The sequence below is a fragment of the Pelophylax lessonae genome (genome assembly GCF_965119305.1).
Source record: "Pelophylax lessonae genome assembly, chromosome: 7".
NCBI classification, from domain to species: domain Eukaryota; kingdom Metazoa; phylum Chordata; class Amphibia; order Anura; family Ranidae; genus Pelophylax; species Pelophylax lessonae.
In genome coordinates, this window is record NC_138774.1 from 220,569,492 (window position 1) to 220,594,645 (window position 25,154).

At 45.7% G+C, this 25,154-nt stretch overlaps 2 protein-coding genes across 2 annotated transcripts in view; one reads left to right on the plus strand and one right to left on the minus strand.

Moving 5' to 3' along the window:
* SPACA9 (sperm acrosome associated 9) overlaps positions 1-25,154 on the minus strand; it is a gene marked incomplete at its 3' end in the record, with an annotated part of 375,668 nt that overhangs the window by 171,091 nt on the left and 179,423 nt on the right. The window lies entirely within an intron of this gene.
* Positions 1-25,154, plus strand: part of AK8 (adenylate kinase 8) — a gene marked incomplete at its 5' end in the record, with an annotated part of 296,745 nt that overhangs the window by 97,030 nt on the left and 174,561 nt on the right. The gene's annotated exons all lie outside the window — the stretch shown is intronic.

The following is a 25,154-nucleotide window of genomic DNA, read 5'->3' on the forward strand; positions in this document are numbered from 1 at the left end:
GGTGGGAGAGAGGAAATTGGAGAATGCCAGGCTCATATTAAAGCAATCCACTTAGCACAACAAAATGTGTATTTTTACATGTACAGTTCAGTCAGAAGTAAAAAAAAAAAAAAATTTGCATTTAAAGTGGTTGTAAACCTCAGACATGAAATATACACAAAGCTTATCCCTTTAGTGCCGGTTCACACTGAAGCGGCACGACTTTCGGGGCGACCTGTGAAGTCGCGTGCACCGCGACTTCGGCATGACTTGCACGGACTTCATAAAATGAATGTCTATGCAAGTCGCTCCAGGTCGCCCCGAAGTAGTACAGGACCCTTTTTCTAAGTCGGAGCGACTTGTGTCGCTCCTATTAGAACCGTTCCTGTACTACACTATGGGACGCGACGGTGCGTGACTTGCCAGGCTGACCAAGTCACCTGACAAGTCGGACTAGTGTGAATGGACACTTATTGTGTGTCTTAGTTAACCGCTTCCGGACCGCCCGCTGCAGATTTACTGCGGCAGGGTGGCCCTCCTGTGCGGACCGACGTAAGTCTATGTCGGTCGCGCGCCTGCAGCTAGGGGGCGAGTGCGCACACCCGCCCCCACGCGGCAGCGGGGACTCCGATGCACGGGGCAGGCGGCTCCGATTGCCGCCTGACACCCATGATCGTTCCCTGCTGAGAGAGAAGAACGGTCAGCTATTGTAAACACAGCCGACCGTTCTTCTCTCTGAAATGATCATAGAGTGCCTGTGATCCTTCTATATAGGAACACAGGTCTCTGTGATCATTTCACACGCCCAACCCCCATACAGTTAGAAACACGCCCCTAGGTACACATTTAACCCTTTGATCACCCACAGTGTTAACCCCCTTCCCTGTCAGTGCCATTATTACAGTAACAGTGCATATTTTTAGCACTGATTTGGTAATGTCACTGGTCCCCCAAAAAGTGTCAAAAATGGCAGTTAGGGGTCCGATCTGTCCACCGCAATGTGGCAGACCCGCTACAAATCGCAGATCGCCGCCATTACTAGTAAAATAAAAACAAAAAAAAAACCAATAAAAATGGCATAAATCTTTCCCCTAGTTTGTAGACATGATAACTTTTGTGCAAACCAATCAAAATACGCTTATTGTGATTTTTTTTTTTTTACCAAAAATTTGTAGCAGAAAACAAATTGGCCTACAATGCTAAAAAAATTTTGATTTTTAATTTTTTTTTTTTGGGAATGTTATATAGCAGAAAGTGAAAAATATTGTTTTGTTTTTTTTTTCAGAATTGTCGCTCTTTTTTTGTTTATAGCGCAAAAAATAAAATACGCAGGGGTGATAAAATTCCACCAAAAGAAATTTGTGGGAAAAAAAGGACATCAATTTTATTTGGGTACAGCGTTGCGCGACCACGCAATTGTCCGTTAAAGTAACGCAGTTCCGAATGGCCTTGGCCATTAAGGGGGAAAATCTTCCGGTCCAGAAGTGGTTAAGAGCACTCTCTTTTTCTGAACTCTCAGACAAGTGTGTAAATTCAGCACTTTGATCGGATGTATAGAAGAGAAGACTGCAGATGCAACTTATGTAGGAGGGTTTTTTCATCTCTATGTATCACTTGAGGCCAGTCACTTAACTTTAAACCATCATATTAGGTACACTTGCTCTGTGTCTCCAATTTTAATTTTCAGCAAAGGACTCACCCACTTGTTATATCATTTTAACTACCAGTACTTGCAACTCCTGATTGGTCCTAAATATGAGGCAGAGAAAGTGTAAGTCATCATCATAGTTCCAGCAATGACACATTCAAACAGGAAAGGGAGATCACACAGAATGTCTCCATTCCTACCCACTTGACCTCCAGAAAATGTACCCCTCTTCATGACCAGGCCATTTTTTGCGATACGGCACTGTTATTTTAACCACTTTAGCACTAGCCACTGTGCTGCTACTGCGGCACAATGGCTCGTTATCGTCTAACGACGTAGACCTACGTCGCTAGACTCCTCCCATGTAGGCGCGCTCCCGCTGTTTTCATTCACAGCGGGAGTCGGGCCAGGGGAGGAGCAGCGGCGATCGCCGCTGCTCTGCCCCGATCGTCGGGGAATCCAGTTTGGAGATCCGCCTGTGTAAACAGAGCGGGCGGATCTACTAAGTGACAGATCGGAGTGTTCAGCATAGCTGAACATGCGATCTGTCCCTGGCTCACTCAGTCACCCCCCCCCCCCACACACATTAGTAAGCACCAGGCATTCATTAACCCCTCCCTCTCCAATAAAAATAACCCCTTCCCCGCCAGTGTCATTTTTACAGTAACAGTGCATATTTATAGCACTGATTACTGTAGTAATGTCACTGGTACCCCCAAAAGTGTCAAAAATGTCACTTAGGGTCCGATCTGTCCGCCGCAATGTCGCAGTCCCGCAAAAAAAATCGCAGATCGCCACCATTACACGTTAAAAAAAACCCACCAAAAATGACATAAATCTTTCCCTTAGTTAGTAAACGCAATAACTTTTGCGCAAACCAATCAAAATACGCTTATTGCGATTTTTTTTTTTACCAAACATGGGTAGCAGAAAACAAATTGGCCAAAAATTTAAAAAAAATTGGTTTTTACATCTTTTTTGGGGGGAATTTCATATAAAAAAATGTTAAAAATATTGTTATTTTTCAAAATAAACGCTCTTTTTTTGTTTATAGCGCAAAAAGTAAAAATCGCACAGGTGATCAAACACCACCAAAAGAAAGCTCTGGACAATGAGGAATTGGTCTATTATGCTAATGACAAGCAAACTCTTACCTGGCTAACATGGTAATAGACACTGGAGCCACAGACAAAGTGCAGACAGACGATCCCACCACAGACAGGGTGCAGACAGATGATCCCACCACAAACAGCAGGGTGCAGACAGACGATCCCACCACAGACAGGGTGCAGACAGACGATCCCACCACAAACAGCAGGGTGCAGACAGACGATCCATCACAGACAGGGTGCAGACAGATGATCCCTCCACAGACAGGGTGCAGACAGACAATCCCAATGATACAGGAGATGGTCAGAGACTGTGTGGAGACAATGATACAGGAGACTTTCAGAGACTGTGCGTGGACAATGATACAGGGGATGATCAGAGACTGTGTGCCGACAATGATACAGGAGATGGTCAGAGACTGTGTGCAGGCAATAATACAGATGGTAAGAGAGTGTGTGGCCATGATACAGGAGATGGTCAGAGACTGTGCAGCCATGATACAATGGATGGTCAGATACTGCGTGGCCATGATACAGGAGATGGTCAGAGATTGCGCAGCCATGATACATGATACAGGAGATAGTCAGAGACTGGGTGGCCATGATACAGGAGATAGTCAGAGAATGCGCGGCCATGATATGGGAGATGGTCAGAGACTGTGTGCGGACATTGATACAGGAGATGGTCAGAGACTTTGTGGAGACAATAATACAGATGGTCAGAGAGTGTGCGCCCATGATACAGGAGATGGTCAGAGACTGCAGGCCATGATACAGGAGATGGTCAGAGACTGCTTGGCCATGATACAGGAGATTGTCAGCGACTGCGCGGCCATGATATAGGAGATGGTCTGAGACTGCGGGCCATAATACAGGAGATGGTTAGAGACTGCGGGCCATAATACAGGAGATGGTTAGAGACTGCGCGCCCATGATACAGGAGATGGTAAGAGACTGCACGTCCATGATACAGGAGATGGTCAGAGACTGCGCAGCCATGATACAGGAGATTGTCAGAGACTGCGGGCCATGATACAGGAGATGGTTAGGGACTGTGTGCAGACATTGATACAGGAGATGGTCAGAGACTGTGTGCGGACATGATACAGTAGATGGTCAGAGACTGTGTGCGGACATGATACAGGAGATGGTCAGAGACTGCGCGGCCATGATACAGGAGATGGTCAGGAACTGTGTGCGGACATTGATACAGGAGATGGTCAGAGACTGTTTAAGGACAACGTGCAGACCACAGACAGGGTGCAGACCAAAGGCGGTGCAGAGTCAGATTACAGACAAGGTGCAAATCACAGACAGGGTGCAGATAACAGACAGGGTGCAGAGTCAGACCACAGACAGGGTGCAGACCACAGACAGGGTGCAGAGTCAGAACACAGACAGGGTGCAGAGTCAGACAATAGACAGGGTGCAGAGTCAGACCATAGACCGGGTGCATTCTGAAATGGTGCATTCTGGGAGGTGTAGCCTCTGAAGAGCGCACACACCCGTGAGTCAAGTCTGTGTGTGGTGTGGAGAACTATAACTCCCACCATGCACCGTCCGCCCACCAGTTTTGGGGGAAGGCTAGGACAGCGCTGCAGCGCTAGATAGGACACGGCTGCTAATGGGAACGGCGTTCCTGCTGTGATAAAAGTACAGGAACGCCGTTCCCATGCGTTCCTGCAGGACTCGAGCACTGGACAGAAATTTTTCAACAGGTCCACCGTATCCGTATTCCCTTTCTAAAAGAGAACTGGCCCAGAGAGGGGGAATCTCACTAATGGGGACACAGACCTCAATCAAAATCTCTTTCTACTCTACCCGAAAATTAGGAAAAAAGTTTTGTTATACTTAAATAATTTTGCATAGGGTAAACCCTTTATGAATAATTTTTGCTATCTGTGTCCTACTGGGGAGATTCCCTTCACTTTCTTGTCTTGGAAATGCAACAGGAAATATGGGGAAATATGAATAAAGTGAGCAGACTCCTCATATTAGACAGTTGTCACCAGAACATTTCTCCCTGTTGGAAAATTTCCCCTTACCACTCGCTGGCATGGCAGCTGTATAACTCAGGATTTTTGGCTCAGTGACAGTAGGACAAACAGAGGGGCAACTCTCCCCAGTGAGGACACAGACAACAAAAAAAACTTGGTAAGAGGCTCTAACCCTTCCCAAATCTATCCATAGCTAAATCTAAAGGTGTGCCATTATACAACACTTTAAGCCCTGGTTCACACTGGCGCGACATGGCTCCGACTTTGACACATGTCGCATCACAAGTTGCACCCCATTAAGTACAATGGAACCATTCTAATAGGAGCGACTTGAGTTACTCCGACTTAGAAAAGGTTCCTGCACTAATTTTGGTCCGACTTCGGCACAACTTGCCGTGACTTCTGTTAAAGAAGTCGTATGCAAGTTGTTACAAAGTCATACTGGGATGTCGGCTTTGAAGTCACGGCAGTGTGAACCAGACCTAAAGTAGAAATGAAATTATGCACTAAAAAATAAAACAGATACTGTTTTTCCCCGAAAATAAGACCGGGTCTTGTATTAATTTTGGCTACAAAAAATCCATTTCAGCTTATTTTCAGGGGATGTCTTATTTGTCCCCTGTCTTGTCTTCCCCTCTCCCTCCCTGTCAGCCCAGGAGTCAGCGTCTCTGTAATCTCCAAAATAAACTCTAGTTAAAGTCCTTCTAAAATCATGTAATCCACTCTTTAAATGGATTATATAATGCCCAGTGTGTGTCTTTATGTAACATTGTAGAAAATACCTTATTTACAGTATCGCTGGGCGCTCACATGACCTGCCAGAGCTCTTCGTCCCCTGCCGGGAGAATACAATGATTATCACTAATGGCTATAGCCGCTGAATACAGCAGGCTGGTTGTACCCAAGTTGACCAATTGATCAACATGGTACATTCAGCCTGAAAAATAATGCTCCTGCTGAACTGGCCGAGATTTGAACTATCAATGGCTTCCCTTAGTTTTTTATTTTGTGTTCGTCCAACCAAAAAAAAAAAAAACTAACGGTGTAGGGCCAGCTTTACAGTCTGCTGTCTGTCCAGTAATGAAGACAATATAGTATTGGGCACAGGCTGCTGTAGCAGAGTAGAAGCTGATGGTAAAAGCTTGCATATGCTAATTGCAGAGAACACGTAAGATCAAAGGCAGTACAAGGAGAGCTTTGTTGATTGCCTGGGGCAGGTGGCACACATTAAAAGAACGCAAAGCAGACAGAGCACAAAATTGTGAACGTCAACATATCTGTGTCTTTCTAGCGCGTATGCTACATATTATGAACCATTAGTTATCTTGTCACCTGAGACCCTGTGTTACAGCACTTTATAGACATGAACGAAGGCCATCTCAACAAAATCTGAGGCCTACATCAGTGTTAATTTACTGCATGGTGTCAGCCTCTGGTGTTGGTTAAGCATTACCAGCTTTGGTTTGCCTAAAAACATAATACTAGCTCCCGCTTATGGTGAAGGTATATTTTGGGAAGATATCATGCTTTTCTCTAGTACTTGTGTAACATCAAATGAGTAAGCATTTGGCCATTGACAGCCTGATAAAAGCAAGCAATGCCCTTGACTGCAAGCGCTGCTTGCCATTATCGGGTGAATTCTGTAACCCTAGAGTGCCAAATCAAGAACCTTAGGCTGTTGGAGATTATGCAACAATCTTCTGAATAGGTTCAATCCTTTTTTTATTTTATGAAGAACAGTAAGGTCCCGTTCACACCTGAGCCATTTTCAGCTTGAAGCTTGTAGCTCTAAAACGTTCAACAAGCCAAATCCCATTCATTACAATGGCCCCTGTTCCTATCTGAGCGTTCTGTCATCTGAAGCAAAACACCTGTCGCTCAAAAAGTACACAGGCTTCTTTTTGACAGATTGGGCCCCATAGACTTAAATGGGAACTCCTGAAAATGTGTGTCGTAAGCGTTTTAGGATCGTTTTGTCATGGGCTTTCTGCTCAAATAGCAGCTCTCTACCCCTAGTCTCCTCCACCTCTCCTCACCCTAGTGCTTGCTATTGGCTAAACATAAACGCCTGAAGCTGTAAGACGCTTCTAAAAACGCTCCAAAACTCTCAAATAAAAATGCCTGAAAGTTTCTTTGCTCAGGTGTGAATGCAGCCTTAATCTGAAGTGCTACATGTGCTCCACTGTTAGCAATGGGCAGTGAAGGCCACAGGCTTTTGCATTTTCTTAAGTTGAGGAGGATGGGCAGATATCTCCCATACCCATACTCTGGGAGAGATCTATCCATCTTTGGCTAGTCTGTGGAGCTTTGGGTGTATATATCAGCAGTGCCCTCACCTAAAAGGTCTTTAAGTGACCAAAGATACAGTAAGGTCCTGTACATGTTATATCAGCACACAGGTCGAAAAGACTAGAAGTGGTATTGGCCATCATGGCTCAATACAAGTGTGGCTCATTGTCAATAAACAGTGGTGCCTGTTCTTTCTTTCTTTTTTTATTCTTTATTTTGAAGAACCAGTATGACAATTCAAAATACAGTGCAAACACTAGTTTTTTATGGTGACCATACAGCGTATCCCTCTTAAATATGGTCCGGATCCTCCCGTTTTATTTACATATTTTATTGGGGGGGGGGGTAAATATCGAACTCCAAGTCAATGGGAAAAGAAGGGGAAGGGTAGAATAAAAAAAGGGGGTTAGGGAACGGGAGGTTAGAGAGTCCCTCCCAACCTCCTAGCCCATATTCCCATACTGTGGTGTCTGCCGGGACCAAAAGGACCTACCTACTGCTGTTGAGAAGCAAGAGGTGTTTGGTTTTTATTAAAAAGTATGGAGTCCAGACTTTCCAATATTTCTCTTCCTGTTCTTTTAGTGTCATAGTTAGAATCTCCATGTGCCGGATCTCTGAAATTCAGATGAGCCACTGTGTCTTGTCAGGTGGGTTAGGGCTCTTCCACAGTGCAGGAATGTAAGCTTTCGCTGCATTGAGGAGATGCTTGAGTAGTAAGTTTTTGTCTAGCTTGTTAGAAAGCGGTGTGTCAAGCTGCAGAAAACCTGCTGCGTTTCCTCAGAGAAACACACCCATGATAGTTTTACTTTCAGACCCCGTTCACATAGGGGCGACGCTACTTGCTGGGGCGACATGCACGGACTTCATATCATTGAAGTCTATGCAGGTTGCCTCCAGGTCGCCCCAAAGTAGTACAGGACCCTTTTTCTAAGTCGGAGCGACTTGTGTCGCTCCTATTAGAACGGGTCTTGTGCAAATCTATGGCAGACGACCCACCACGACTTGTCAGGCGACCAAGTCGCCTGACAAGTCGCGCTAGTGTGAACCGGGTCTTAACCTTTTGTATTGAAATACTACAAAATACAGAGTATCAAAAAGAACATAGGCCAGAGCTCAGCCACAGCATAAGAACATGATTATAATATAATAAAAGGTACAAAAGATAAGAAATTAGGCTACATATAGCCTCACTGATAAAGTTTGTGCCATATAGTACTTAGAACAGTGCTTACAATCTGCAATAATTCAAGGGAATACCCAAAATTCCCAGGGACCAGGTCGGCCGGCGGGGCCCAAGAAAAGATGCAAACCAGCAAACACCAGATTCAAACCTCCACATAGGATAAAAAATAAGAGCCTCAAAAAGGGCCTCAGCTGGGACCTCAGCTGGGGGGAGAAAAGAAAGAAGGAAGAGGAGAAAGCTAGCCCATGATAGTTTAAAATGTCTGTTCCACTATAGTCCAGAACTCTTTCAATTTGGGACACTCCTATAAAATATGAGGCAGGGTTCCCTCAGGTTTCAGATACCTTGTGCCTGATCTTTCTAATGGCTTTGCTGAGTGGACCTTCCCAAATCTATTTTGAAAGCATGGTGTATTGGGCATTTAGCCCTCATGTGTATGAGTAGTTAGTTCGTAGTCTTCTTCAGTATAGCAACTAGAGCTTACATTTGTGGACAATCCAACCCCCATTGTGAACTTTGATCTTTTCGCTTGAACCCCCCTTCATAGCAGACCAAAATATAAAGCAACTTTATGTCATGTGTTAGGTTTCATCAGAAAATTGATATCATGAACCTTTTAAGCCAATCAAAGGTGTTGAATAATATGTTCTTTCTTTACCTTTGCTGGATAGGCAGATGAGATACATACAAGTGGTCATGTTTAGATCTGGGGTTATTCTGAGCCACAGTGCAGAGTTTTCTGACTTCACATTTTCTGCAAAAAAATGTGTCCTTTGACAGTATTTAAAGGAAAGGTGCTCTTTAAATAAAATACAGCTACAATGTTCTCTATTCACCCTCCTAATGAAATAGGCTAAAAAAAGTTACAGACCATAGGTAAAGATCTACAGAGATCATAGTGCCACAGGTTGCACAAGACTAAGCACTATTCACAGCCTGCCAGTGCCACTTTTGTTCTAACCAACTACCCATGTGCCAACCATATATGAGTATATGTGCCAGCCCAGAGTATAATGGGCGTTCTCTTGATTGTCTCTATATGCAGATAGGTTGGTATATGCTGTTGCTTAATAGTGCCAGGCAATGCTTATGCTTTTTAGGAAGCTGGTATTTCCATAGACATTTTGTGGGGTGCTCTGAAGTCAGTAGAAAAGGACAAATGTTCTGGAGCCTTATGGTGACTATTCCATACACACAAGTTGTTTGGTGTAAACACAAATTCCCTAAAACATGGAAGTGAATATTTATAATATAAGCATGTGACCAGAATTGAAATATTTGTGCTACAATATATTTTATACTACTAGACTCATGGGGCAGTAATACCTACCTGCTAACTATTAGGGCTAGTTTACACTTGCCTCAAAACAAGGCTTCAGACACACTTTGTTAATGCTCTCTGAACGCCAGTCAAAGCCCCTGTCACTAAATAAAATGGTTAGCTTACAGTTCTGTTTACACCTTGCTTTTGCTTTGCTTCAAAAATGATACCCCATGTAGCTTTAGTGGTGCGTCAAAGCGTCTTCAAAGCCTCCATAGAAGTCTACTACAAAGCTTTACAAAGCTCGCTTGAAGAATCATTGAAACATCATCGAAGCACCACCAAAGCACCACTGAAGCATCATGGAAGCACCACTAAAGCATCATGGAAGCACCACCGAAGCATCAAAAACACATAAAAAAAGCATGTTGAAGTGGTAGGCGCTTTATTGTGTGTTGTAGCCAGAAGGAAATGTAAATGAGCTCCTATGGTGCAGATTTCCTGATTCTGTACCCAACCCTTCTCTTTGAAGGGCTTGGGAACAGCCATAAAGGAGAAGACAAAGGTGGGCCAGGTACAACTAGAGTTATATAGTAATCTGAAATATCTGTCTTAAAGCTAAAAGCAGGGTTTTTTTTACAGCTGGAACTTGGTGGAACTCAGTTCCACCACCTCTGGCTCAGGACCTCTGCTCCCTGCTCACCACTATCACTTGTAAACACAGAAATCCGGCTTCTGTGTTTACAAATGACAGCTTGCCTCCCAACAGCAGAGAACAGGATGGGGACAAAAGAGATGCAGGTTCCTGGGGTGCAGTGCAGATGCCGACACCCCAATGGATGATCTCCCTAAAAGTGAAAGAAAGGGACAAGCGGAGCGCCTCTAAGTGCAATACGTTTAATGGAGAAAATAACATACAGTGTGAAGTCACTCACTAGACGAAAGGAAATGAAGGCTCAAGTGCAACGTCCTGGGGTCAAGCCGTCCAACAGCTGGAGCCGGGAGAGGAGAAGTTGGTGCTATCCGGTGGATGGAAAGGCGGGGAGATGCCGGCTCTCACTTCGCCGGGAAGCTGTTTCTCGGCGTCGACCATGTGACGTAGGCAGGGTCAAGGTGCACACGACGCGTGTCTGAGCGTGCGCCAAGCTCGTGGAGAGCATGCGCGCTCTTTCTTCAGGTGTAGATGCCCTCCAGAATGCTCTCCACGAGCTTGGCGCACGCTCAGACACGCGTCGTGTGCACCTTGACCCTGCCTACGTCACATGGTCGACGCCGAGAAACAGCTTGCCTCGAGAGTCCGGTCCCGGCGAAGTGAGAGCCGGCATCTCCCCGCCTTTCCATCCACCGGATAGCACCAACTTCTCCTCACCCGGCACCAGCTGTTGGACGGCTTGACCCCAGGACGTTGCACTTGAGCCTTCATTTCCTTTCGTCTAGTGAGTGACTTCACACTGTATGTTATTTTCTCCATTAAACGTATTGCACTTAGAGGCGCTCCGCTTGTCCCTTTTTTTACCCTGTCTACAGATTGACTCCTGTGCAGCTGAGCCGGCCCTTCATGCTTACTTCCACTCCACAGCTCATCTCCTTTACAATTTATGGACTTTACCCCACATACCGTTTTGTAGGTAATGCCTCTACATATATATTCTGACATCTTGCTTCCACAGTAGCTGTTACCCAGTGTATCAGAGCGCCAGCCATTCCTTTATTTTCTAAAAGTGAAAGAGGCAGAGCCAACTACGGTGTGCAAGGAGGGTACAAGAGACTGAGTGCTTCAGCTTATTACAGCAACAAATGTATGACCTGTAGTAAATGGTGCAGTTTTTAAGGAGGTGAGGAGAAGATGGGGGCATTGGAGGGGGAGTTGCATGCAGAGGTCAGAGCTGAAGAGGAATGAAAGTGAGATGTGGATGGGGAATGCAAAGGTAAGCAGCTGTGGAAGAAGGCTGAACTCTGCACTCTGTGTAGTTCATCTGAACTCTGCACTCTGAATGCAGCGCACCCCCGAACTCTGCACTCTGTGTGTAACCTCTCCAAAACTCTGTACATAATGCACCCCTGGTATTACATACCCCTTTGAGACCCTCCCACTGTTAGTGAAATGTTGCCACACCCACTATTTGATGGGGTTTGAAGGGTGCGTGTGTGTGGGGGGGGAGGGTTTTGGGGGGTCATGGTTGAGTTCCTGTACCTATTTCCTCAGAAAAAAAGCCCTGGCTATAAGTATTACTAAAGGCAAAACTTTTTTTTAAAGTTTTGGACAGAGTGGAGAGGGACTAGAACAGCTGTCAGGTTTTTATTGTTGTCTGTATCCCCTTTAAGGAGATTCACCCCCTCTATTTGTCCTGTTTACCATTATCATTAAAAGTGAAAGTAAAAGAGAATCCCAAATTTTGGTAACAGTTATGGCGGGGAAATCTTCCAAATGTAACTACCAGAGATTCCCTCACATGCTCCCTTATGCTATCCAAAATGCAAAAAGCAGTATTCAGCAACATATAGACTGGGAAGGACAGGCAGCACTAGGAGCCAATCAGGGATCTATAGTTTCACACCATACTGTTAGTCAAACGTGTGAAAATGAATACAGGTGCAAAGAGAACATGAATAACCTCATTGGTTTACTTCTGCTCCTTCACTGGGGATGGGGGAATCCATGGATTTCTCCTGTTCAGCCAAGCAAACTGTGTATGGCATGCTTACATTTTTGACAGATAAATTAGAAACTTATCATTTTACTGTTTGTAGTTTTTTTTCCTGAAGTTTTTCCTGTTATAATTGTGCAGTCTTACTTGCATATGAACAAAATTCATGTGAATGTATTGTGAGGGATTAGCTCGGTAGCGGGTGTGGATAACCCCTTTTGGGGGGGGGTTCGTCACACAGGGAGATAGCCGAGGAGTGGTTGAAAACAACAGTTTATGGTTTATTCGTCCAATTTCTTCAAAACAGTGCATGCAGCAAAAACATCAAAATAAAACAAAACACAAAATAAATCCTGGCCACTGTGGGCGTCTACCTTCTCACACACCGGAACCTATCTAAGGAGTCTTCCCAACCTACTCTTTGGGCAGACCCTGCTGGTTCTACAGCAGACACTCAAATGTCCATTTGTGTTTTCTTTACACAGAAAAAAAAATTCAACACCTCACCTTTAGAAGTCTCTCATCTGACTGCTCTCCCCAGCTTACACAGCCTCAGGAGACAGCAATCAATAGACTCCCTTTGGACAAGTTATAGAGATCTTAATTGCCTCATTCTGAACAGCTGAAAGTGTTCTCAACTTCCGTACACCTTCCTGCCTACCTCTGCAGCCGACACCTGATAGCAATTAGTGAATTGTCTAAACCAAGCAGAAATATATCTCCCGTCAGTGACAACACCCATAGATTTTCCTGACTTCCTGTCACATACCCCCCCCTCTTGTTTCAACCCTAGGGTTGGGACACAGGTTGACAGGCACGCATGTGCACGGGACAAACCATCTGCATTCCCCATTTGAACACCGGGGCGATGCGTTACCACAAAACTAAATTCCTGAAGGGCCAGAAACCACCTATTTATTCTCCTATTGGTCTCCTTGTTCTGTGCCATCCACTTCAATGGGGCGTGATCCGTCACCAGTTCAAACTGTCTACCCAGGAGGTAGTACCGGAGAGAATCCAAGGCCCATTTCACCGCCAAACACTCTTTCTCAATGGTGGCATAATTCTCTTCATGGGCCTTCAACTTTCGGCTGAGGTACATAACAGGGTGTTCTTCCCCATTGATAATCTGGGACAGTACAGCTCCTAAACCCACATTTGATGCATCTGTCTGGACCACAAAGTCTCGTGAAAAATCAGGCGACTTTAAAACTGGCTGGCTACATAAGGCCTGTTTTAAAGCCTGAAAAGCTGTTTCTGCCTCGGGAGTCCATTTGATCATGACAGACTCCTTCCCTTTGGTCAGATTGGTCAGGGAAGCAGCCTGTGAGGCAAAATGGGGAATAAAACGGCGATAATAACCTGCAATCCCCAAAAATGCACGAACCTGTTTCTTGCTGGTGGGACGTGGCCAATCCTTAATAGCTTCAACTTTGTTTATTCGGGGCTTGATTAGACCTCTACCAATGGTATACCCCAGATACTTCGCCTCTTCTAGCCCAATGGTACATTTTTTTGGATTGGCTGTAAACCCAGCTTTCCAGATGGAATCCAACACAGCCTGAACTTTTGGTAAGTGTGAGTCCCAATCCTCACTGTGAATGACCACGTCATCGAGGTATGCAGCAGCATAGGCTAGATGAGGCCGAAGGGTCTTATCCATGGTGCGTTGGAATGTGGCAGGAGCATTCTGTAACCCAAAAGGCATCCTCCGATATTGGAAAGATCCGTCTGGAGTTACAAATGCTGTTTTTTCCCTGGCCGACCCCGAGAGAGGAATTTGCCAATAACCCTTGGTAAGGTCTAACGTGGTCATGTACCGGGCAGTGCCTAGGCGATCAATTAGTTCATCTATGCGGGGCATAGGATAGGTGTCAAACTTAGTGATTTTATTCAGGCGGCGAAAATCATTACAAAACCGCCAACTTCCATCTGGTTTGGGCACTAAGACAATGGGACTGGACCAATCACTATTTGACTCTTCTATCACCCCCAACTCAAGCATTTTTTTTACTTCCTGGCGAATGGCATCTCGCCGGGCTTCTGGAATTCTATAAGGCTTTAACTTGACCTTATCCCCTGGGGTGGTGATAATGTCATGTTTAACTCCCGAGACCCAACCTGGCAGGTCTGAAAACTTCTCCCTATTACGGAGCACAAATTCTTTAACCTCCTGTTTCTGAAGTTTGGACAGAGTCTCTGCTATCCCAACTTCAGGGACAGCCAGGTGAACTGGAGCAGAAACTCGGGTAGTCTCAGCGACCAAGGACTCTCTATCTTTCCATGGTTTTAACAAGTTCACGTGATAGAGCTGCTCAGGTTTTCGTCTTCCTGGTTGGCTAATTTTATAATTCACCATCCCTATTTTCTCCAATACTTCATAGGGCCCCTGCCATTTGGCTAGGAATTTACTTTCGACCGTGGGGACCAACACCAACACCCTATCACCAGGTGCAAAAGAACGGACCTGGGCCCCACGATTGTAAATCCTTTGTTGAGCCAACTGGGCTTGGGCTAAATGTGCCTTCACAATCGGCATCACTTGGGCAATTCTATCTTGCATTTGGGCAACATGCTCAATCACACTTCGATGAGGGGAACTCTCACTCTCCCATGTTTCCCTGGCAATGTCAAGTAGGCCCCGGGGGTGCCTCCCATACAGCAACTCAAACGGAGAGAACCCTGTGGATGATTGGGGAACCTCTCTTATGGCAAACATCAGATAAGGGAGCAGATAATCCCAATTCTTTCCGTCTTTATCCACCACCTTCCTCAACATTTGTTTTAACGTTTTATTAAACCTCTCCACTAACCCATCTGTTTGAGGGTGATATACTGAGGTACGTAACTGGGTCACTTTCAGGAGTTTACAAAGTTCTCTTGTCACCCTGGACATAAACGGGGTGCCCTGGTCAGTTAGGATTTCCTTAGGTAGACCCACCCGGGTGACAACTTGAAATAACTCCTTGGCTATGGTTTTAGCAGAGGTATTTCGGAGAGGAATCGCTTCTGGGTAACGGGTGGCATAATCCATTATCACCAAGATGTGCTGGTGCCCTCTTGTGGACTTCAGTAAGGGCCCAACCAAATCCATGGCGATCCTCTCAAAAGGAACCTCGATAATGGGCAGGGGTACCAAAGGACTACGGAAATGGGGCATGGGTGCATTAATCTGACACACTGGACAGGAAGAGCAGTACAATTCCACTTCCTTAGTGATCCCAGGCCAATAAAACCTCTGGGTGATTCTCTCCCGGGTTTTTTCTGCTCCCAAATGTCCCCCAAGAATGTGCCCATGGGCCAGTTCCAAAACCATCTTGCGGTACGGTTTAGGCACTACCAGTTGCTCAACAGTGTCCTCTATCCTCTGTGACACTCGATATAAGAGGTCCCTCTCAATAATGAAGTAAGGGAGGGCAATCCTCTCGTCAGGGTTAACTAGCTCCCCATCTATCTTCACTACATTCTCCCGGGCTCTTAGCAATGTGGGGTCCCTCAATTGCTCAGTGATAAAATTTTCTCGGTGCACTTTAAGGTCATCCAACCCTAACGGCCGCTGTTCCTCTTCTGAGGTAGCAGGCTCCTCCCTAGGGACTGGTGTTTCCCCGGCTAAGACTGAGCACGGAAACTCAGGATAATCCTCACAGTTAGAGGATTCTGGAGTAGATGGTTCAGGCTCAGAAGAACCACCTACTGGGGAATCTGGGCAATCCCAGAGTTCCCAGAATTTTGGGAAATCCCTTCCCACAATGGCGTCATGTGGCAGTTTGGGAACTAAACCCACTTGGTGACACAAGTTACCGAGGGAGGTTTCAAAGGAAACCGTAGTCACCGGATATTCTCGAGTGTCCCCATGTACACAAACTACCGCCATTTTCCTAGGATGTACGTTTTTTTTCACCACTAGATCACTTCTCACTAAGGTAACCAGGCTACCTGAATCCAACAATACCACAACATCTTTACCATCTAAACACATTCTATATAAAGGTTTCTCATTCCCCTTTACTGCAGTGTATGTGGTTGCAAAAAAGGACTGTCGTCTCTCTGTCAGAAAGTCACAATGCATGGGTTCATCATCCACTGGGCAAACCGCTGGGCAAACTGCTGCTACATGTCCCTCTTCCCGGCAACGGTAACAAATCAACCTTCCAGTCCTCTCCTGTGGGATGGGTCTTCCAGGTCGCTCTCGCCAAACATTAGTAGTAGTCCTACTAACACCTCGAGTTGCTCTTTGGATCCTCTCACCACCCCCATCCCCTGACGCAGTCTTACTTATAGGTGGGGAGGGTCTGGTCTTGGGGTGAAAAGTCTGTGCATCTCTGGAAAAAGAGGTCAAATTCTCAGTTGTTAGGTACCTTTCGACCAGGTCTACTAATTTGTCTGCGGTTTCCGGACCACCATGGCTTACCCATTTCTGCAGGGTGTTAGGAAGAGACCTAAGAAATTTGTCCATGACTACTCGCTCCAAAATTTCTGGTCCGGACAGAATTTCTGGCTGCAGCCATTTCTTAGCCAAATGGATGAGGTCATACATCTGCGACCGGGGTGGTTTCTTCAGCTGATAACTCCAATTGTGGACCCGCTGAGCACGGACATCCAAGGTTACCCCAAAACGTGCCAATATTTCCACTTTTAATCGATCATAGTTTTTTGCATCTGCAAGTTCCAAGTCAAAATATGCCTTTTGGGCTTCTCCAGCTAATAGGGGGGCCACTAGTCCAGCCCACTGTTCTTTAGGCCAACTCTCTTTCTCCGCTGTTCTTTCAAACGTGGTCAGAAACATCTCAGGGTCCTCATCTGTAGTCATCTTTGGCAATAAGTGGTTTACCCGAAAAGTCGGTATGTTACTGGCCTGACTCCCAACCTCGGTCTGCTGTCTCTGAAGCTGTTTCACAATGGCCTCCATTTGCTGCTGGTGTCTCTGTTCCACGCCTTCAATGGCCTCTCGGTGAGCTTGTTGTTGAGCTGCAAAGCTCCGCTGAAAATCCGCATTTGCCTGCTGTTGAGCTGCATTTGCCTGCTGTTGGGCTGCATTCGATATAATCAGTTGTTTCAGTATTTCCTCCATTTTTTTGGGTTTACTTTAACTGCCCGCGGCACTCCACCATATGTGAGGGATTAGCTCGGTAGCGGGTGTGGATAACCCCTTTTGGGGGGGGGTTCGTCACACAGGGAGATAGCCGAGGAGTGGTTGAAAACAACAGTTTATGGTTTATTCGTCCAATTTCTTCAAAACCGTGCATGCAGCAAAAACATCAAAATAAAACAAAACACAAAATAAATCCTGGCCACTGTGGGCGTCTACCTTCTCACACACCGGAACCTATCTAAGGAGTCTTCCCAACCTACTCTTTGGGCAGACCCTGCTGGTTCTACAGCAGACACTCAAATGTCCATTTGTGTTTTCTTTACACAGAAAAAAAAATTCAACACCTCACCTTTAGAAGTCTCTCATCTGACTGCTCTCCCCAGCTTACACAGCCTCAGGAGACAGCAATCAATAGACTCCCTTTGGACAAGTTATAGAGATCTTAATTGCCTCATTCTGAACAGCTGAAAGTGTTCTCAACTTCCGTACACCTTCCTGCCTACCTCTGCAGCCGACACCTGATAGCAATTAGTGAATTGTCTAAACCAAGCAGAAATATATCTCCCGTCAGTGACAACACCCATAGATTTTCCTGACTTCCTGTCACAGTATTTAAAACCCAAAGCTGGCCACAGATTGTGCGATTTTCTTTCCTGCAACCACGGGGTCAGGGTTGATGGGGGGAATCTCTCCCCCGGAGGCTGAGCCATCCCGGCCAAGAGAACACACAGTGATTATTGCTAGTGGCTATAGCCGCTGGCAATATTCGCTTGTAAAATCCGACAGGCTGGATGTACCCAAGTTATTGATTGATCAACTCAGGTGCAATCAGCTACCCATACATGGTTCACATCTCAGTTAGTCCTTGCTGAACTAGATGAGATTCAAACCATCTATGGCTGGCTTTACTTATTTTATCTGAGACTGATACTTCAGCTTGAGTGTCGGAGGTCACCTAAAGTTTGACAGTTGCTGTCTTTTTAATTACTTGATCTCACACTCTGTTTAAATTCCACTTTTGCAAACTTTAGCGCTGTAAAACAACATGGAGTAAGAGAAATGACAGAAGTTCTCAGATGTCCCAGCTCCCAGATCTGTCTCTCAGCTCAGAGAATGCCTCAGAGGACAGCCCCAGACGATGCACCATTATAATAATATAACACAGAATATTTAAATTCTTACGTAAGCCTAATCATAACTGGTTCTCTTTAAAGGCCATAAATGATGTTTGCGCTGGTAGTATTTCTATGAAGTCAAGTACCTTTTTGGTACAGGAGCGGTTAAACTTTATATGCCATTTTTTTTCTCCTGCCCTCGTAATCTCTTGTAATCAGCACGTTGTGATCCAGAACTAAAAAGCCTGGACAGGAAGAAATAAATGAGGAAAGGGATTAGTTGCACTCGACTGCCGAAACTTGTATGCTGTAATCAATAATGCAGCTCCTCCCTTTGAACTTACACGGTAGAATTAAGGTTTTTGCAATGCAAAACGCTGCACTTCAATTATTTGTGTCTGCTGAGCACCCCTTACCGCTCTGTCAGCCCAAGATGTTTCATTTTTATTATTGCTACAGTAATCCATAATAATAATTTTAGGCCTTATTTTTAATGTAGCACAACCATTCAGTGCCGGTTTATACAATGGGAAATGATGTGTGTACTTAGGAGGCAATGGCAGTACCACCAGTTCTTAAAGAGAGCCTATTATAATGAACAAAGTGCAGAGACCTTTGTTGTGCCTGCAAGTACATTGTTAATTCTCAAATTGTTTTTGGTGTACCTAGAATGACTACGTGCAGGATTGTATTTACCATGATGGTGCTGTGTCTAGAGTAGCAGAATTAGAAGGTGCAGTACGAATTCTCAACATGTACAAACTGTGGTAACATTTCCTCACTTATTTCCCTTTATTGTCTACCTCCAGGCATCTGTGGTTAAAATATGAGAACTGGAGGTGGAAGGGCATGCAGGAAATTGCCCAACTCAGAGCTCAGGTTCTCCCTGCTTGATTGACCCCCCACCTCCCGACCCTTTACAAATTTATATGCTCACCTCTTTCCAGGTGTCTTTGCTTTGCTCATGTAACATTACAGGCCATCTTTTTTTTTTCTTTTTCAAATTTCTTTATTTACGAGAAAGTACCAAACAGTGCAAGATACCATAAGTAACAAGTACACAACCAGCGAGGAAAATAGGCACAGTATGCAAACATAAAACAGCCAAGAACAGCAGGTTGGATAAGTATTAAGTACAAAAAATGAAAACCGAATATGATGTGCAGTAGCATAAACACAGAATAAACACATTCAGGCACACTCGGGATGCTCCACGAGTGATAGAGCAACGCAATGAGTCAAAGTTACGGGTCCGAGCGGCCCAAAACTGCTCCCCAAAGGGACGCTCTCTGACATATAACTGGAAGTAACCGATATAACCGTAAACGGAACGGGAAAAGACCCCCCCCAGAAGGGAAGTAAAGGCTGAATGGGTAAGCGAGGAAACAGAGATAAGGAATAGGAGAGGCAGGGGGGAGCGAGGGGAGACAGAGGAACAAGAGAGGGGAGGGAGGGGAGCAGCAAGAGAGGAAAAAAGGGGGGGGGGAGGCCAGGGCGGGGCTCTGGAGGAGTGCCACAAGGCATCATGTGATCAACCGGGTTCCTGCAGGTAAGTGTCCGTACCAGTAAAATATACCCAAGGTCTCCATAGTTCCTAGGTGGCTTCTTCAGTGTTTTTAATAGTGGCCGTTAGTTCCTCCGTGAGATGGATCTCGCTGATTTTAGTGAACCAGAGAGAATGCGTGGAGGGTTGCTCCTGCGGCCACATTACAGGTATACAGGCTTTTGCAGTGTTGAGGAGCTGGATGGTCAAAGACTTCTTGTACTTCCGAACCGGTCGCTTCGTCAAGTGAAGTGAGCACAGCGCAGGATCGTCTCCCACCTCGACCGAGGTCAACCCTTTGACGACCGACGCAACCTCGTCCCAGAAGCCCCAAAGAAGAGGACAGGCCCAGAAGATGTGTAGCATCGTCCCCCCCTCTGCACCGCATCTCCAGCAGCTGTCTGGGACTCTGGCATCCATCATGTGCAGCACAGATGGGACCCTGTACATTACTGGCCATCTTTACCCTCTTCTTCTTCTTCAAAATGAGGGGTGGAAGCTAAATGCTTTAGTAAGCAACCCCACATAATAATATAAAGGCAGTCTCTGCAGTATTCTCCTATAAGCCAAATCCAGGATGGTGGGCCTTTGATGTCTTTGGCTCGCAGAAAGTGGGTTGGATCATGCTTGGCATTATTTGATCTGAAAGACAAGCAGGACTGGGTAAGTGTGCAGGTGAGTGTACAGCGTACACCACTGGATAGGAGGTATCACAGCAGATTTTTTGTCCTTGGGGAAGGCACATTTGCTCATTATATATGTTCTTCACTTCTTTCCTCTTTGTGCAGGTCTGTTAAGACCAATTTTTTTATCAGTCCCTAAGACCATATTCATAAAGGAGCCAAAGTGTCCATGATACTTGATTTCACTTGAATACAGTGAATAGTTAATTTAACCACTTGCCTACAGTGCACTTTCACCCCCTTCCTGCCCAGACCGATTTTCAGCTTTCAGCGCTCTCACACTTTGGCTGAGAATTACTCAGTCATGCAACACTGTACCCATACAAAAATTGTGTCCTTTTTTTCACACAAATAGAGCTTTCTTTTGATGGTATTTGATCAATACTGGGTTTTTTATTTTTTGTGCTATAAATCAAAAAAGACTGAAAATATGGTGAAAAAACGCATTTTTCTTTGTTTCTGTCATAAAATTTTGCAAATTAGTAATTTTTCTTCACAAATTTTGGCCAAAATTTATACTGCTACTTATCTTTGGTAAAAATAACCCAAGTAAGTGTATATTATTTGGTCTTTGGGAAAGTTATAGAGTCCACAAGCTATGGTGCGAATCATTGAAAATTGATCACACTTGATCACACCTGATGTACTGAAGGCCTATCTCATTTCTTGAGACACTAAAAAGTCAGGAAAGTACAAATACCCCCCAAATGACCCCTTTTTGGAAAGTAGACATTCCAAGGTATTTAATAAGGGGCATGGTGAGTTTTTTGAAGTTGTAATTTTTTCCCACAATGCTTTGCAAAATGAAGATTTTTTTTTTTTTTTTTACAAATTGCCGTATTAACAGGTTATTTCTCTCACACAGCCCATGTATACTTGCAACTATACCCCAAAACACATTCTACTACTCCTCCTGAGTATGGCGATACCACATGTGTGAGACTTTTTCACAGCCTGGCCACATACAGAGGCCTAACATCCAAGTAGCAGCGTCCGGCATTCTAGGAGCACAAATTACACATATAATTTCCTGACAACCTATTGTACTTTTGAAGGCCCTGGAGCACCAGGACAATGGAAACCCCCACAAAATGACCCCATTTTGGAAAGCAAACAGCCCAACGTATAATTTTTGAGGCATAATGAGTCTTTTGAACTTGTCATTTTTTTCCACAAGTTTTTGGAAGCTGTGGAAAGAAAATGAAAACACATTTTTTTTACACAAAGCTGTCCATTTATGCAATATTTCTAACACATAGCATGTACATAGCAAAAATTGCACCCCAAAATACATTCTGCTATTCCTCCTGAGTATGGCGATACCACATGTGTAACACTTTTTCACAGCCTGGCCACATACATAGGCCTAACATCCAAGTAGCGCTTTACACAAAGTTGTCCATTTATCCACTTTAAGACTGGGCCTATTTTTGACACTTGGTGTTTACAAGCTAAAATAATATTTCTCTAGCGCTCATTGACAGACGTAGTCCTCGGTGATACACCACCTTCGGGTTATGTTGCCTCCACAGGAGCAGGACTAGACAGGAAATTAAAAAGCTCTGGCCACACCCTAGGGGCAGTCCCAGAGGGTATATCCTCTCTCTCTCTGCCTCAGCAAATCAGTTATTTTCTGTCTAGTTAGGAGTAAGGACCTAGATACCTTGCTGGGATCTTAGGTCCTGGCAAGAATTTTTTCTTAAAGGATTTTTTAGACAGCTTTTTTTCTCCAGTGTTCCTGTGAGATCTTCAAGCAAGAAAGCTGAACTGGGCGACGGGCTGGATGTTGAGATCCGGTGGTCACCCCAGTTCAGCCTACGAGCGCGTGCAGGCCATAGCTCCGCGCTGGGTCGGCCGCGACAAAGTCCCATTAAAGGACTGACCCCGCGAGTTAAACGTCTCGCTGAAACGCCAAAGACCATGAGTCACGGCGTCCGTATCGGTCGACAGCCCTCCCGCCCCGGTGGAGAGGGGTACTGTCAGGAGTTGGTGCCCGCCTGGTTCCGGTATGGTGAGTAGTATGTTCCCCCTTTTCCCCTGACGGGTCTTGTGGTGAACGCGGGCCCCTCTCTGTATGGTAAGATAGAGTCCCTCTCTATCCTATATACATGACACAGATCCTCCTATTTTGAGTGTGATTTTATGTGCAAAAAAGCCAGGAGGCTTGGTTTGGGAGCTAACAATCTAATTGTATACATGTTAGAAAGATGTAATCTGTGGCATTCTGGGAATCTTACGGTGATAAGAATAAGCTACCTACCAGTCAGAAGCCACGGATATGTAGACTGCCTTCCTAATCAGATCTCCAGCTATTAGCAGGCCTCCCGAATGGCCATGCGGTCCGCCAGGGCCGGTACCGCCAACCACGCCAAATCCCCATGCAGAGAGAGTGTTGTGTGCCCTGCAGCACACCGCTATTCAGTACAGGCCGCCGCCATTTTTTTTTTTTGCTGGATCGCACGAGCCGCCATTTTGGCGTAGCCTCGTGTCTCCAGCATGGGGGCGGCCATGTTTGAGGTGATCCAAACACCTCGTGGAGCTTGGGGAGGCGCCGGAAGGCGTGCAGAGGGGCGGAGCCGCCTCCTTTCTTCCTGGGCAGCCAGCCAAAAGACTTCCTGTTTGTCAAGACAGCGCTGTAACCTGTTGCAGTTAAACTCTGAGCATCAAGTGGTGAGCCTGGGGGTCTATCTCTCTCTCTCTCTCGATCGATAGGGATCCCTAGCAGGTAACACTAAGGGGCTTTTTGTGGCGCTGGGGGTCTGAAAAAAAAAAAAAAAAAAAAAGTTTTTTAATTTTGAATTATATTATCCAGGAAGTGACTGGAATTATCATGGACCCTGCCACACATATTCCCCCACCTGTTTCCCTCGAGGGGGCCACGGGACCCGCCGGTGCACAGAGTGTAGAGTCATTTACAGCAATTTTGGAGTCTATGGTGGCTCGGGTGGAGGCGGCCTGTCAGGGACGGGGGTCAAGGAAGCGACCCCCGCCTACCCCTATACTATCTGACACCTCTGACTCTGATTCAGAGATGGTCACTGCAGTTGCAGGTTCCTCTGCAAGGGCTGTTATCCCAGGTAAAGCCCCCTCAGACAGTGAGGAGGACGCTTCTTCTCCTGCTATAATTCAGGAAGAAGCATTGGTGGACGCACTAGTTGTGGCAGTGCAGGAAACCTTAAAACTTGAGGCTTTACCGGCAGAGGCAACTGAAACAGAGATTCCTTTTGGTACTAATAAGCCCATCAAAACGGTGAAGGTTTTTCCTGTACCGAAATGTTTCGGTAATCAGATTAAAGGAGAATGGGAGCATTCTAAACGTACCTTTACTATTTCCAAGCGTATTGCTAGACGCTATCCGTTTGAGGAATCCATCATTAAGAAATGGACGGTACCACCAGTGGTGGATCCACCTATTTCCAGGCTGAATAAAGCCACGGTTATCCCAGTGGAGGACACTTCGTCCTTTAAGGATCCGGTGGATCGAAAGATGGAAGCAGAGTCCCGCACCATCTTCTCTCTGATAGGGTCAGCATTTAGACCAGTAATTGTTATTGGTCTAGTTTCCCAGACACTTACGGAATGGGCGAAAATGGTACGCCAAGACCTTAGGGGAAAGGATATTCCCCAGGAGACATCTGATTTGATGGAACAGATTATACAAGGGCTACAGTTTATCTGTGACGCAGCCTTGGACACTACTCCCTTATTAGGGCATGCATCTATGTCAGCGGTGATCCTCAGACGTGTGCTGTGGTTAAAATGCTGGTCAGCTGACCTAGGTTCCAAGAAGACCTTGACAAATCTCCCTTTTCAGGGGAATCGTCTATTTGGGGCCAACCTAGATGAAATCATTAAGGATGCCACTGGGGGCAAGAGCACTTTTTTGCCACAGGCTGCAAAAGCTAAGGGACCTCGCAACAAGCGAGGACCTTTCTTTACCGCCCATAAAGGGCGCCCGGCTGGTACTAGCGGGAAAGGCAAGACTCCTCCAGGAGGGTTCAAGAAGGGCTGGTCGGACAAGCAGAGGACCAACCCAGCCAAACCCGAAGCAAAGGAGTACACAGCCTGAAGGTGCGCCCCCACCCGGTTTCAGGGTGGGGGGACGTTTTCACCGGTATTCAGGACATTAGATCGAGCATCAACCACTACTACCGGTGCGATTCTTCCCTTCCAACATTTAAGTACTACAGGAAGCGGTAGTTACCGTTCCCTGAATAGATCTTTTCCTTTACCTTTTCCTAAGATTAGTCCCTATACCTCACAGGAATCGGATCTGGTTGACCAGATAGGCCAAGTAGCCTCTAGTCGGGTGACTTCGGTCCCTGAGGTTCAACCAGAAAAGATCACCCTTCCTGATAACAATCAGGTATCTGATAAATGTGTGGGAACAGAAAACGACCAGACTTTCTCGGATGGTCGGGGCCAGATACCTCTAGGGACGCCTGGTTCAGATTCTATCAGCGCCAGTGGTTCTAGAAATTCTAGGCTGGCCTCCTCAAGCCGGCCTGGCCGACTTGGACATGCTAGTCGCAGACGTTCCGTGGGAACTTCGTCTCAGGGAGTGTCTGTGGTCTCAAGGACCAATTTACCATCATGCTTTACAGTCG